The sequence below is a fragment of the Orcinus orca genome, chromosome 7 (assembly GCF_937001465.1).
Source record: "Orcinus orca chromosome 7, mOrcOrc1.1, whole genome shotgun sequence".
Lineage (NCBI taxonomy): Eukaryota > Metazoa > Chordata > Mammalia > Artiodactyla > Delphinidae > Orcinus > Orcinus orca.
In genome coordinates, this window is record NC_064565.1 from 96,992,899 (window position 1) to 97,006,905 (window position 14,007).

Here is a 14,007-nt window from a genome sequence, read left to right on the forward strand (position 1 = left end):
CCCACAACATACCCATGATGCTAAAAATTCCATGCTGGCATTTCAAACGGGAGTGAAGCAGCATACTAAACTACTTTCAGCAAGCCTAGTGCCAAATGATGAAAAAATATTTATTTAATTTATCATGAGTCCATTGAAGTACGAACATGTCTGACTTTTACATTTAGTATTGAAGAGGAAATCAACAAGAAAGGAACGATTATTAGGTTTTGATTAGACATCAGACTCTCCACTACCCTACTATCTTTTTTTCCTTTGTAAAAAGGTATGTGCAGATGTGCAGCCACATCTTCAAGTTTGCATTCATATCTGTTGGATGAAGTGTTTCGGTAGTAAGGATGCAGCAAGAAAGGACTGGAAACTTTGTAAGAGAGAGAATCAGTCAGAAGGAATGAAGAGTATAAGGGGTTATAGGCCCTGCAGAAAGTGGATTCCAAACCCTGGAAGCCAGAAAGAGAAATGAAAACAAACAAATGGAAAAGGTTGACAGATGAGACTTGATAAGTGCAAGGGAAGTTTAATATTTGGAAGCTTCATTACAACCACTGCCTACTCTTTTCACACATATCCAACAGAAGTGCTTTGCTTTTCCCTGAGGAATACGTATTTTATTTTTATTTTTTAATTTATTAAAATTTTTGTTTTTCTTTTTGGCTGCACTGCGCTGCATGTGGGATCTTAATTTCCCGACCAGTGACTGAAACTGTGCCCCATGCAGTGGAAGCGCAGAGTCTTAACCACTGGACCACCAGGGAAGTCTCTCCTTTTTTTTTTTTTTTTTTTTTTGGTATTATTATAATTCATGACATTTTGAGGTAAGTACTGTACAGAAAAGTTAATATATATATGTATTACTTTTTTTTGCAATTTTATTACTTTTTTTTACATCTTTATTGGAGTATAATTGCTTTACAATGGTGTGTTAGTTTCTGCTTTATAACAAAGTGAATCAGTTATACATATACATATGTTCCCATATCTCTTCCCTCTTGCGTCTCCCTCCCTCCCACCCTCCCTATCCCACCCCTCCAGGCAGTCACAAAGCACTGAGCTGATCTCCCTGTGCTATGCGGCTGCTTCCCACTAGTTATCTACCTTAAGTTTGGTAGTGTATATATATATATGTCCATGCCTCTCTATCGCTTTGTCACAGCTTACCCTTCCCCCTACCCATATCCTCAAGTCCATTCTCTAGTAGGTCTGTGTCTTTATTCCTGTCTTACCCCTAGCTTCTTCATGACATTTATTTTTAATTCCATATATATGTGTTAGCATACGGTATTTGTCTTTCTCTTTATGATTTACTTCACTCTGTATGACAGACTCTAGGTCTATCCACCTCATTACAAATAGATCAATTTCGTTTCTTTTTATGGCTGAGTAATATTCCATTGTATATATGTGCCACATCTTCTTTATCCATTCATCCAATGATGGACACTTAGGTTGCTTCCATGTCCTGGCTATTGTAAATAGAGCTGCAATGAACATTTTGGTACACGAATTTCTGAATTATGGTTTTCTCAGGGTATATGCCCAGTAGTGGGATTGCTGGGTAATATGGTAGTTCTACTTCTAGTTTTTTAAGGAACCTCCATACTGTTCTCCATAGTGGCTGTATCAATTTACATTCCCACCAACAATGCAAGAGTGTTCCCTTTTCTCCACACCCTCTCCAGCATTTATTGTTTCTAGATTTTTTGATGATGGCCATTCTGACTGGTGTGAGATGATATCTCATTGTAGTTTTGATTTGCATTTCTCTAATGATTAATGATGTTGAGCATTCTTTCATGTGTTTGTCGGCAGTCTGTATATCTTCTTTGGAGAAATGTCTATTTAGATCTTCTGCCCATTTTTGGATTGGGTTGTTTGTTTTTTAGTTATTGAGCTGCATGAGCTGCTTATAAATTTTGGAGACTAATCCTTTGTCAGTTGCTTCATTTGCAAATATTTTCTCCCATTCTGAAGGTTGTCTTTTGGTGCTGTTTATGGTTTCCTTTGCTGTGCAAAAGCTTTGAAGTTTCATTAGGTCCCATTTGTTTATTTTTGTTTTTATTTCCATTTTTCTAGGAGGTGGGTCAAAAAGGATCTTGCTGTGATTTATGTCATAGTGTTCTGCCTATGTTTTCCTCTAAGAGTTTGATAGTTTCTGGCCTTACATTTAGGTCTTTAATCCATTTTGAGCTTATTTTTATGTATGGTGTTAGGGAGTGATCTATCTCATACTTTACATGTACCTGTCCAGTTTTCCCAGCACCACTTATTGAAGAGGCTGTCCTTTCTCCACTGTACATTCCTGCCTCCTTTATCAAAGATAAGGTGACCATATGTGCGTGGGTTTATCTCTGGGCTTTCTATCCTGTTCCAGTGACCTATATTTCTGTTTTTGTGCCAGTACCATACTGTCTTCATTACTGTAGCTTTGTAGTATAGTCTGAAGTCAGGGAGCCTGATTCCTCCAGCTCTGTTTTTCGTTCTCAAGATTGCTTTGACTATTCGGGGTCTTTTGTGTTTCCATACGAATTGTGAAACTTTTTTTTCTCGTTCTGTGAAAAATGCCGGTGGTAGTTCGATAGGGATTGCATTGAATCTGTAGACTGCTTTGGGTAGTAGAGTCATTTTCACAATGTTGATTCTTCCAATCCAAGAACATGGTATATCTCTCCATCTATTTGTATCATCTGTAATTTCTTTCATCAGTGTCTTATAATTTTCTGCATACAGGTCTTTTGTCTCCTTAGGTAGGTTTACTCTTAGATATTTTATTCTTTTTATTGCAACGGTAAATGGGAGTGTTTTCTTGATTTCACTTTAAAATTTTTCATCATTAGTGTATAGGATTGCCAGAGATTTCTGTGCATTAATTTTATATGCTGCTACTTTACCAAATTCATTGATTAACTCTAGTAGTTTTCTGGTAGCATCTTTAGGATTCTCTATGTATAGTATCATGTCATCTGCAAACAGTGACAGCTTTACTTCTTCTTTTCCGATTTGGATTCCTTTTATTTCCTTTTCTTCTCTGATTACTGTGGTTAAACCTTCCAAAACTATGTTGAATAAGAGTGGTGAGAGTGGGCAACCTTGTCTTGTTCCTGATCTTAGTGGAAATGCTTTCAGTTTTTCACCATTGAGGACGATGTTGGTTGTGGGTTTGTCATATATGGCCTTTATGATGTTGAGGAAAGTTCCCTCTGTGCCTACTTTCTGCAGGGTTTTTATCATATATGGGTATTGAAATTTGTCGAAAGCTTTTTCTGCATCTATTGAGATGATCATATGGTTTTTCTCCTTCAATTTGTTAATATGGTGTATCACATTGATTGATGTGCGTATATTGAAGAATCCTTGCATTCCTGGAATAAACCCCACTTGATCATGGGTATGATCCTTTTAATGTGCTATTGGATTCTGTTTGCTAGTATTTTGTTGAGGATTTTTGCATCTATGTTCACCAGTGATATTGGCCTGTAGTTTTCTTTCTTTGTGACATCCTTGTCTGGTTCTGGTATCAAGGTGATGGTGGCCTCGTAGAATGAGTTTGGGAGTGTTCCTCCCCCTGCTATATTTGGAAGAGTTTGAGAAGGATAGGTGTTAGCTCTTCTCTAAATGTTTGATAGAATTCGCCTGTGAAGCCATCTGGTCCTGGGCTTTTGTTTGTTGGAAGATTTTTAATCACAGTTTCAATTTCAGTGCTTGTGATTGGTCTCTTCATATTTTCTATTTCTTCCTGATTCAGTCTTGGCAGGTTCTGCATTTCTAAGAATTTGTCCATTTCTTCCAGGTTGTCCATTTATTTGGCATAGAGTTGCTTGTACTAATCTCTCATGACCTTTTGCATTTCTGCAGTGTCAGTTGTAATTCTCCTTTTTCATTTTTAATTCTATTGATTTGAGTCTTCTCCCTTTTTTTTCTGATTGAGTCTGGCTAATGGTTTATCTATTTTGTTTATCTTCTCAAAGAACCAGCTTTTAGTTTTATTGATTTTTGCTATCATTTCCTTCATTTCTTTTTCATTTATTTCTGATCTGATTTTTATGATTTCTTTCCTTCTGCTAACTTTGGGTTTTGCTCTTCTTTCTCTAATTGCTTTAGGTGCAAGGTTAGGTTGTTTATTCGAGATGTTTCTTGTTTCTTAAGGTAGGATTGTATTACTATAAACTTCCCTCTTAGAACTGCTTTTGCTGCATCCCATAGATTTTGGGTCGTCGTGTCTCCATTGTCATTTGTTTCTAGGTATTTTTTAATTTCCTCTTTGGTTTCTTCAGTGATCTCTTGGTTATTAAGTAGTGTATTGTTTAGCCTCCATGTGTTTGTATTTTTTACAGATTTTTTCCTGTAATTGATATCTAGTCTCATAGCGTTGTGGCTGGAAAGGATACTTGATACAATTTCAATTTTTAAAAATTTACCAAGGCTTGATTTGTGACCCAAGATATGATCTATACTGGAGAATGTTCCATGAGCACTTGAGAAGAATGTGTATTCTGTTGTTTTTGGATGGAATGTCCTATAAATATCAATTAAGTCCATCTTGTTTAATGTATCATTTAAAGCTTGTGTTTCCTTATTTATTTTCATTTTGGATGATCTGTCCATTGGTGAAAGCGGGGTGTTAACGTCTCCTACTATGAATGTGTTACTGTCGATTACCCCTTTTATGGCTGTTAGTATTTGCCTTATGTATTGAGGTGCTCCTATGTTGGGTGCATAAATATTTACAATTGTTATATCTTCTTCTTGGATTGATTCCTTGATCATTATGTAGTGTCCTTCTTTGTCTCTTGTAGTAGTCTTTATTTTAAAGTCTATTTTGTCTGATATGAGAACTGCTACTCCAGCTTTCTTTTGGTTTCCATTTGCATGGAATATCTTTTTCCATCCCCTTACTTTCAGTCTGTATGTGTCTCTAGGTCTGAAGTGGGTCTCTTGTAGACAGCATATATATGGGTCTTGTTTTTGTATCCATTCAGCCAATCTGTGTCTTTTGGTGGGAGCATTTAGTCCATTTACATTTAAGGTAATTATCGATATGTATGTTCCTATTCCCATTTTCTTAATTGTTTGGGGTTTGTTATTGTAGGTCTTTTCCTTCTCTTGTGTTTCTTGCCTATAGAAGTTCGTTTAGCATTTGTTGTAACGCTGGTTTGGTGGTGCTGAACTCTCTCAGCTTTTGCTTGTCTGTAAAGATTTTAATTCTCCATCTAATCTGAAAGAGATCCTTGCTGGGTAGAGTAATCTTGGTTGCAGGTTTTTCTCCTTCATCACTTTAAATATGTCCTGCGACACCCTTCTGGCTTGCAGAGTTTCTGCTGAAAGATCAGCTGTTAATCTTATGGGGATTCCGCTGTGTGTTATTTGTTGTTTTTCCCTTGCTGCTTTTAATATGTTTTCTTTGTATTTAATTTTTGACAGTTTGATTAATATGTGTCTTGGCATATTTCTCCTTGGATTTATCCTGTATGGGATTCTCTGTGCTTCCTGGACTTGATTAAATATTTCCTTTCCCATATTAGGGAAGTTTTCAACTTTAATCTCTTCAAATATTTTCTCAGTCCCTTTCTTTTTCTCTTCTTCTTCTGGAACTCCTATAATTCGAATGTTGGTGCATTTAATGTTGTCCCAGAGGTCTCTGAGACTGTCCTGAATTCTTTTCATTCTTTTTTCTTTATTTTGCTCTGCAGTAGTTATTCCCACTATTTTATCTTCCAGGTCACTTATCCGTTCTTCTGCCTCAGTTATTCTGCTATTGATCCCATCTAGAGTATTTTTAATTTCATTTATTGTGTTGTTCATTGTTGTTTGTTTCATCTTTAGTTCTTCTAGGTCCTTGTTAAACGTTTCTTGCATTTTGTCTATTCTATTTCCAAGATTTTGGATCATCTTTACTATCATTATTCTGAATTCTTTTTCAGGTAGACTGCTTATTTCCTCTTCATTTGTTAGGTCTGGTGCGTTTTTATCTTGCTCCTTCGTCTGCTGTGTGTTTTTCTGTCTTCTCATTTTGCTTATCTTACTGTGTTTGGGGTCTCCTTTTAGCAGGCTGCAGGTTCGTAGTTCCCCTTGTTTTTGGTGTCTGTCCCCAGTGGCTAAGGTTGGTTCAGTGGGTTGTGTAGGCTTCCTGTTGGAGGGGACTAGTGCCTGTGTTCTGGTGGATGAGGCTGGATCTTGTCTCTCTGGTGGGCAGGTCCACATCTGGTGGTGTGTTTTGGGGTGTCTGTGGACTTATTATGATTTTAGGCAGCCTCTCTGCTAATGGGTGGGGTTGTGTTCCTGTCTTGCTAGTTGTTTGGCATAGGGTGTCCAGCACTGGAGCTTGCTGGTCGTGAGTGAAGCTGGTAGCTGCTGTTGAGATGGAGATCCCTGGGAGATTTTCGCCATTTGATATTATGTGGAGCTGGGAGGTCTCTTATGCACCAGTGTCCTGAAGTTGGCTCTCCCACCTCAGAGGCACAGCACTGACTCCTGGCTGTAGCACCAAGAGCCTGTCATCCACACAGCTCAGAATAAAAGGGAGAAAAAGTAGAAAGAAAGAATTAGTAGAAGTAGGAAGAAAGAAAGAAAGAAAGAAAGGAGGGAGGGAGGGAGGGAGGAATGAAGGAAGGAAGGAGGGAAGGAAGGAAAAAAGAAAGAAAGAAAGAAGATAAAGTAAAATAAAGTAAGATAAAATTATTAAAATAAAAATAATTGTTAAGAAAAAACATTAAAAAAAAAAAAGGACTGATAGAACCCTATGACAAATGGTGGAAGCAAAGCTATACAAACAAAATCTCACACAGAAGCATACACATACACATTCACAAAAAGAGGAAAAGGGGAAAAAAATCGTAAATCTTGCTGTCAAAGTCCACCTCCTCAATTTGGGATGATTTGTTGTCTAGTCATGTATTCCACGGATGCAGGGTACATCAAGTTGATTGTGGAAATTTAATCCGCTGCTTCTGAGGCTGCTGGGAGAGATTTCCCTTTCTCTTCTTTGTTCTCACAGCTCCCAGGGCTCAGCTTTGGATTTGGCCCTGCCTCTGCGTGTAGGTCGCCGGAGGGCGTCTGATCTTCGCTCAGACAGGATGGGGTTAAAGGAGCAGCTGCTTGGGGAACTCTGGCTCACCCAGGCCTGGGGGGAGGGAAGGGCAAGGAGTGCGGGGGCCCGAGCCTGCAGCGGCAGAGGCCGGCATGACGCTGCACCAGCCTGAGGCGCTCCGTGCGTTCTCCCGGGGGAGTTGTCCCTGGATCCCGGGACCCTGGCCGTGGCGGGCCGCACAGGTTCCCGGGAAGGGAGGTGTGGAGAGTGAGCTGTGCTCGCACACAGGCTTCTTGGTGGCGGCAGCAGCAGCCTTAGCGTCTCTTGCCCGTCTCTGGGGTCCGCGCTTTTAGCCGCGGCTCGCACCCGTCTCTGGAGCTCCTTTAAGCAGCGCTCTGAATCCCCTCTCCTCGCGCACTAGGAAACAAAGAGGCAAGAAAAAGTCTCTTGCCTCTTCGGCAGCTCCACACTTTTCTCTGGCCTCCCTCCCGGCCAGCCGTGGCGCACTAACCCCTTCAGGCTGTGTTCACGCCGCCAACCCCAGCCCTCTCCCTGCGCTCCGACCGAAGCCCGAGCCTCAGCTCCCAGCCCCGCCCGTCCCGGCGGGTGAGCAGACAAGCCTCTCGGCCTGGTGAGTGCCGGTCGGCCCTGATCCTCTGTGCGGGAATCTCTCCGCTTTGCCCTCCGAACCCCTGTTGCTGTGCTCTCCTCCGCGGTTCCGAAGCTTCCTCCCTCCCCACCCGCAGCCTCCGCCCGCGAAGGGGCTTCCTAGTGTGTGGAAATCTTTCCTCCTAAACAGCTCCCTCTCACTGGCGCAGGGCCCGTCCCTATCCTTTTGTTTCTGTTTATTCTTTTTTCTTTTGCTCTACCCAGGTATGTGGGGGAGTTTCTTGCCTTTTGGGAGGTCTGAGGTCTTCTGCCAGCGTTCAGTAGGTGTTCTGTAGGAGTTGTTCCACGTGTAGATGTATTTCTGGTGTATCTGTGGGAAGGAAGGTGATCTCTGCGTCTTACTCTTCCGCCATCTTCCCGGAAGCCCTCTCTGTATTACTTTTTAAAAAGATAAAAATTGTTCCTTCAAATATAGTATACATAGATCTAACATTAGCAAAGAAGTTCAAAAGAGAGATCAAAGCAATGCTAGTTGTTGAAGATATTAAGACATTTAAAAAGAAGCAAAAATATAAGAGTAATTTAAGCAGTTCAAAAGTAGAATTTAATATGAGAAGTATACATTTTTAGAAGATCATAAGCAAAGAAAATTGGAAGTGAACACTTCTGAAAATTTTCTGAATGTTTTAGATAAATGTTTAGTCAATAAATATGTAGAAAATGGGCCCAGGAGTCACATCTCCCCTCCTGTTTCTTAAGTTATATATTTGTGTTTAAACAAACCTTGACTCTAATAAATGTATCATAGTCATGTTTCATTAAAATAACTTATAAAGAATTAAAAAATAAAATTTATATTAAAACAAGCATATGTACATATATTACTAATGAAAAATATTTTAAAATTTTCAGCAAAATTGAATAACCTCTATAAATCAGTTTGGTACATTTGTTAACATAAAAACTTGTCTTCAATTTTTAAAAAAATTTTTTAGGAGATCACAATTTTTTAGTCCATTTATAAACTGCTTTTTAATGGGCAGCTGCAAAAGCTTTCCACTGCATAGTCCTTTTTTTACGTAGTAAGACTGTCAGCAACTTTAGACATTTATGATCAGACTTTCTGATTTTTACTATACTCATTTAATACATGTAACTTGTTATTTAGAATGCAGACTTGCCCTTTAAAAGCATCCCCAAGTGAATATATCCACAGTTTTCATATTGTAAAAAAATATATATAAATGATTTCTTATTTTGAGGCAATTGATAAAACTACTTTGCAAAAGAAATTTGGTAGAATATAACCTTTTAACAAAGGAAAGTTTCTGAACTTGAGGATGTCACAAAATATAAAGGTTAGGTGGAAATAACTGTGATTATATATCCTCAGCACATTTTTACCTACTAATGAAAAACTCCCCAATAAAATGTATATAAACTCAAAATTATCCTTGAGAATTAATGTGTTTTAAACAAAATTCAGTATGTAAATGGTTGTATTTTCTTCTTTAATCTAGGAAGTAACAACTTTCTCTAATCATTTGGGAATATAACTTTGTATCTTTGATTCTCACCTTGTATTTGTATACCAGTTAACAGTGTTCAAAGCCATCTCATTTACATATTTAATTTTACCATTATATAACATTGTTCAGTTGAAATATCATCCTCATCTTTCAGATGTGGAAACTGAGAGATATTCATTCTATCAATCATTATACAATATATTAACTGACTTTATATGCCAGACACTGTGCTAGACTCTGGAGATACAAACGTAACAAGATCCATCATCCTTGGCTCCGAAGATTTGGCAACAATGACCATGGAGTATGAGCATTGCAAAAATAGCGGTGTGTATGAGATGTGCTGGGAATACATAGGAAAGAAAATAAATTGAAGCTTGGATAAAGAAAGGCATCTTAGAGATGAAGGCTGAGCCAAGTATCACGAATAGATATTAGACAGGCAAAGAGGAACAGTGAAAGGATAAGATGTTTTCTTACAGAAGCAGCAGCCTGAGCAGAGGCACCAAAGGCAGAGTATACTGCCTATTCTGGGAACAGCTGAAGGGGTCCACTTTAGGTTGGGATGGGAGAGAGGAGAAGAAATGGTGAAGGATGGGGTAGGAAAGATATCCAAAGACTAGATTATAAAAGGACCTTGTACACTGCTAATGGCCTTCATACTGAAGGGTGTGGAGAACCAGGAAAACGCATCAGACTTGATTCTTTGAAGAAAACACTATGGTTTTGGAGAACAGGCAAGATTGTATGGTAGTGAGTCTTATCAGGTGACTATTATAATAAACCAGATACAAAAATGATGTGTCCAAAGTAAGGGAGCAATAGTGGGAATAGAAAGAAAAAGACCATTTGAGATTATTTAAGACATTAAACAATTGTTTAATTTGAGACTAAATTGCTAAAATTTATAGTGTAAATAAGTCAAAATGAAAAAGACATGTGAACAGCTAGTTCAGATGTACAGTCACTTGTTAAATACAACATGCCAGTGGGATTTTAGAAAGAATGACTGTATAAGAATAGCCAAAAAGGGCTTCCCTGGTGGCGCAGTGGTTGAGAGTCCGCCTGCCGATGCAGGGGACGCTGGTTCGTGCCCTGGTCCGGGAAGATCCCACATGCCGCGGAGTAGCTGGGCCCGTGAGCCATGGCCGCTGAGCCAGTGCGTCCGGAGCCTGTGCTCCACAACGGGAGAGGCCACAACAGTGAGAGGCCCGCGTACTGCAAAAAAAAAAAAAAAAAAAAAGCCAAAAAAGTTTTAAATTAAATACAGAAAATAGGAGGCTTGTGTTATAAAATATTAAAATACTCTAAAACTGTCATGACAAAACATTGTGACTCTGATACAGAAAGAGTCAGATCAGTGAGATAGTCCTCCAAAACAACAATAAATGTGGGTATGTCTAAAAGCATCATAAAGCAAAATTTAAAAACAAACAGGAAAAATACATTCACCATATGCAAAAGATAATGTATTTATTTATGACTTTAATGAATAAGGGGCTCTTGGAATTACACAAAAATGGATAATACACTGACAAAGGATATAAACTTCTCCAAATATAAACAAGTGGGCAATAAGCATATGCTTATTGAATAAAGTCCAAATTTATTCTTACACAGAAAAATAAAAATTAAGACAAAGATATGCCATTTTTACACATCGAGTTACATAATAGCAAAAATAACTCCAATCAATATGTGCGGAAGTGGCCACTTTTATATATTCCTCATGAAAGTGAACACAGGAGAGTGAACTGCAACCTCCTTCTGGAGAGAAAGTTTGGCAATATGCATTTGAGCCTTAAGGATGTACTTTGACTAACACAACATTGTAAATTAACTATACTCCAATAAAGAAAACAAACAAAAAAAAGAATGTGATTTGACTCAGCAATTCCAGATACATGAACTTATACTAAGGAAACATAAATATGTGAAGAAATTTAGTGTCTTTGTTTGTGTGACCCCCACCTCATGCAGACCCTGAAACAAAGCTTTGTGGGTGAATCCTTTATTGGAGCATTATCCCAGGGAGTAGGAGAGAGGACAGGAGAGCAAAGGAAGGAAAGCAGAGCCAGCACAAGGCTGCATGATTGATTCAGTCACTATTACGAGCAAGAGGTTGTCTGATACCACATAGACCATCTGGGAAGCCATATGAAATATGTCTCAGGCTTTCTATCCAAAGGTACATTTATGCACCTGCTCCCATCTCTCACCAGGCAAAGTCCACCCCACAGGGAGTCAGTTCTACCGCCTTTCAGGTTGCACTGGAACAGCCCCTCCCTATCCCCCATCCTCTCAGTCAGTTGAGGGTCATTCTACCTGGGCCTGTGGTGAGATGCTGTCAGGTTGCACTTGTCTGAAACTGATCAATGCCCTTGAATTGTCTAGAATATGAGGCTGAGAGGACCTGATGTAGTGCATAGGAGACATCCAACGAGGTCCATCTCTTGCAACACTGAGGTCGGCTTGTGTCTTCCATTACATACATCTCCCCTACTATGATATGGGGGCTTCATTTTTGGTGAGGATAAGTTGCCCTCCCTTCTTCTCTGAAAGAGGAGAAATACAAGTCAAATTTGCCAGAAACCCCTGCAAAGTGAAGGACAGCTGCAGTCTCTCCAAAGACTTAATAAAAGAAGATGAGTGAAAAATGAGCAAACAAAAGCAAAACAAAAGTAAAACACCTTAGGATCTCCACTGCTGCTGCTGGTCCTGAGATTGTGATTGCTATTTATCATTTCCCTTCTTCACTACCAGTTCAAAATTTCCCTAATCCATAGCCAGCACTTGGCTCTCAGAGTGGAAAGAGATCTAATGTGATCAACCTGCCCAAAACTGGTTGGCTTATCTCCTCAAGGAATGATGCTATATCACCTGTTGATCTTTGCTGCTGGCAGCTTGGTCATTCAGCAGTGGTGCAGTGAGGTCAATGCTGATGAAAGGGAGGCTGTTTTGTTGGGTTCACACAGAGTCTCTGCCCCTATAGTTACTGTATTCCTAAGCACTAGCACAGCTTAGGAGGGCGTCAAGTTGATATCCACAGGATAAGTTGCCCTATTCTTTATGGTAGATGTGCTATGTAGGGCACTGATGTCAGACACATATCCCCCTGCTTTGTGCCCAGTGTGATAGATCCAATCATATGCCTCTTTCACAGATTTACTTGTCATCAATTTTCTAAACTTGTTCCTCTTAGATCACTGAAAAACCAGCCTAGCCATTTGCCACTGCCTAGGGCTCCATATATGTCCTTACTTTAGGTCACTTTTCCTTCCATTAGAATTGAACAGCCAAGTGTACTTCTCATAGTCTTCCCACTGGGAGAATTTTCCTGCACCAGTGTCATTTAGGCTATCACTCAGTGGTGCTATAACACAGCATGTGTTCATTTTTAGCTAACATCAAAATATTGTACTGACCTATCTGTGAACTGGTCTCAATTACTTTCCTCCTCCTCTTGTATAGTTGGTCTATAGAGAAGACCCTCCACACCCTTGAGGCAATAGGTTTGAAATGATAAAGAGGTATAGGTGCAACAGAGTGGTTGACATAGGGCCACATGTTCATATCTTTACTTGAAGAGGATATCCTAACATGCCCCAGATCAATAAGCCCCTACAAAATTTATGGTTGTAGCAGGGTCTTGAATTTTTGTGGGTTTTATCATCCAACCCTGGACAGCCATGGATCTTTCTAGGGAATCAGCTCCTTCCTAAGTTCAATTAGTGTGATGGTGTGTATATAGTAGATTAACTAGTAACCTAACCTCAGAAATCTTGTAGTGTCAATTCAGCTGCATTCTACTCATAGAAGAAGTCTGAAGCCTGCCTAAATTCAAACTCCCACCTCTTGATAGGAGAGGGCCAAGTTTCTATAACAACATGTGGGATAAGAGATAACATTTTGGTCATCTTTGGAAAATATAATCTGTTATATGTAATCTCTGGACTCACATGATAAATACATTTTTTTCTATTTCCTCCTCTATGAATGACTTTTGACTACTTTATTAATACCATTCCGAGGAAATTCTGGCAAATATAGCCATCTCATTTCCTTTAGGATAAGTGTCAAGGAGCCATCCCAGGAGATTATTAAGACCAGCTCCAGATATACCTGACAAGACTTGTAATTCTGAGTTATGGATGTGTATCCTTATGTCAAAAATTCTCCCCAAACCAGACTTTTATTTCAACAACTCTAGTATCCAGGCTTATAAGCCATTTCTACATGTTGTCCTGAATTCTGCTAATATATATTATTCAGGTCCTGCAATTTCTTGGTGTTTAAGCTATTTATCCCAAGATCAGGAACTGTACATGATAGCCACTCAGAGATTTGACCCTGGTTATTGTCCTGTAGGCAATGAAGCATTTCAAGGGCAGGTCTTGCATCATCTCCTAATGCCCCAGCCTCAGGTGAGATCATTGCAGGTTCTCCCTGCAAGGGAAGTCTGCTCTTCTGGCTGTTTTAGCAAAATAGCAGGTTTAGGAGAATATGAGGTTTTGTGATTCTCTGGCATTTCCATCCAGATGTTCTCATTTTAGTTCTCAGTTCCAACCCTTAACCTATATGGGCCCTGATTCTGCTGTAGAAGATTTGTCTAGATGCTGCTTCATAGTCTTATTTAAACTCTGCCACCCTTACAATTGTATCCTGAGCCTGACTTTTAGCCAAGAGGACCCTGTAGCTGAAGGAGATGAAACTCTCCTGCAAAGCTGCCATCTCTGAGTTTCACAGTTTGCTAGAGTTGATGATTGGCTATAATGAGGCTTCATGTTTTTGAAGGTTTCTAGCATAGTTAACAAAAACTAGCCTATTCCACAATCCTTATATTTA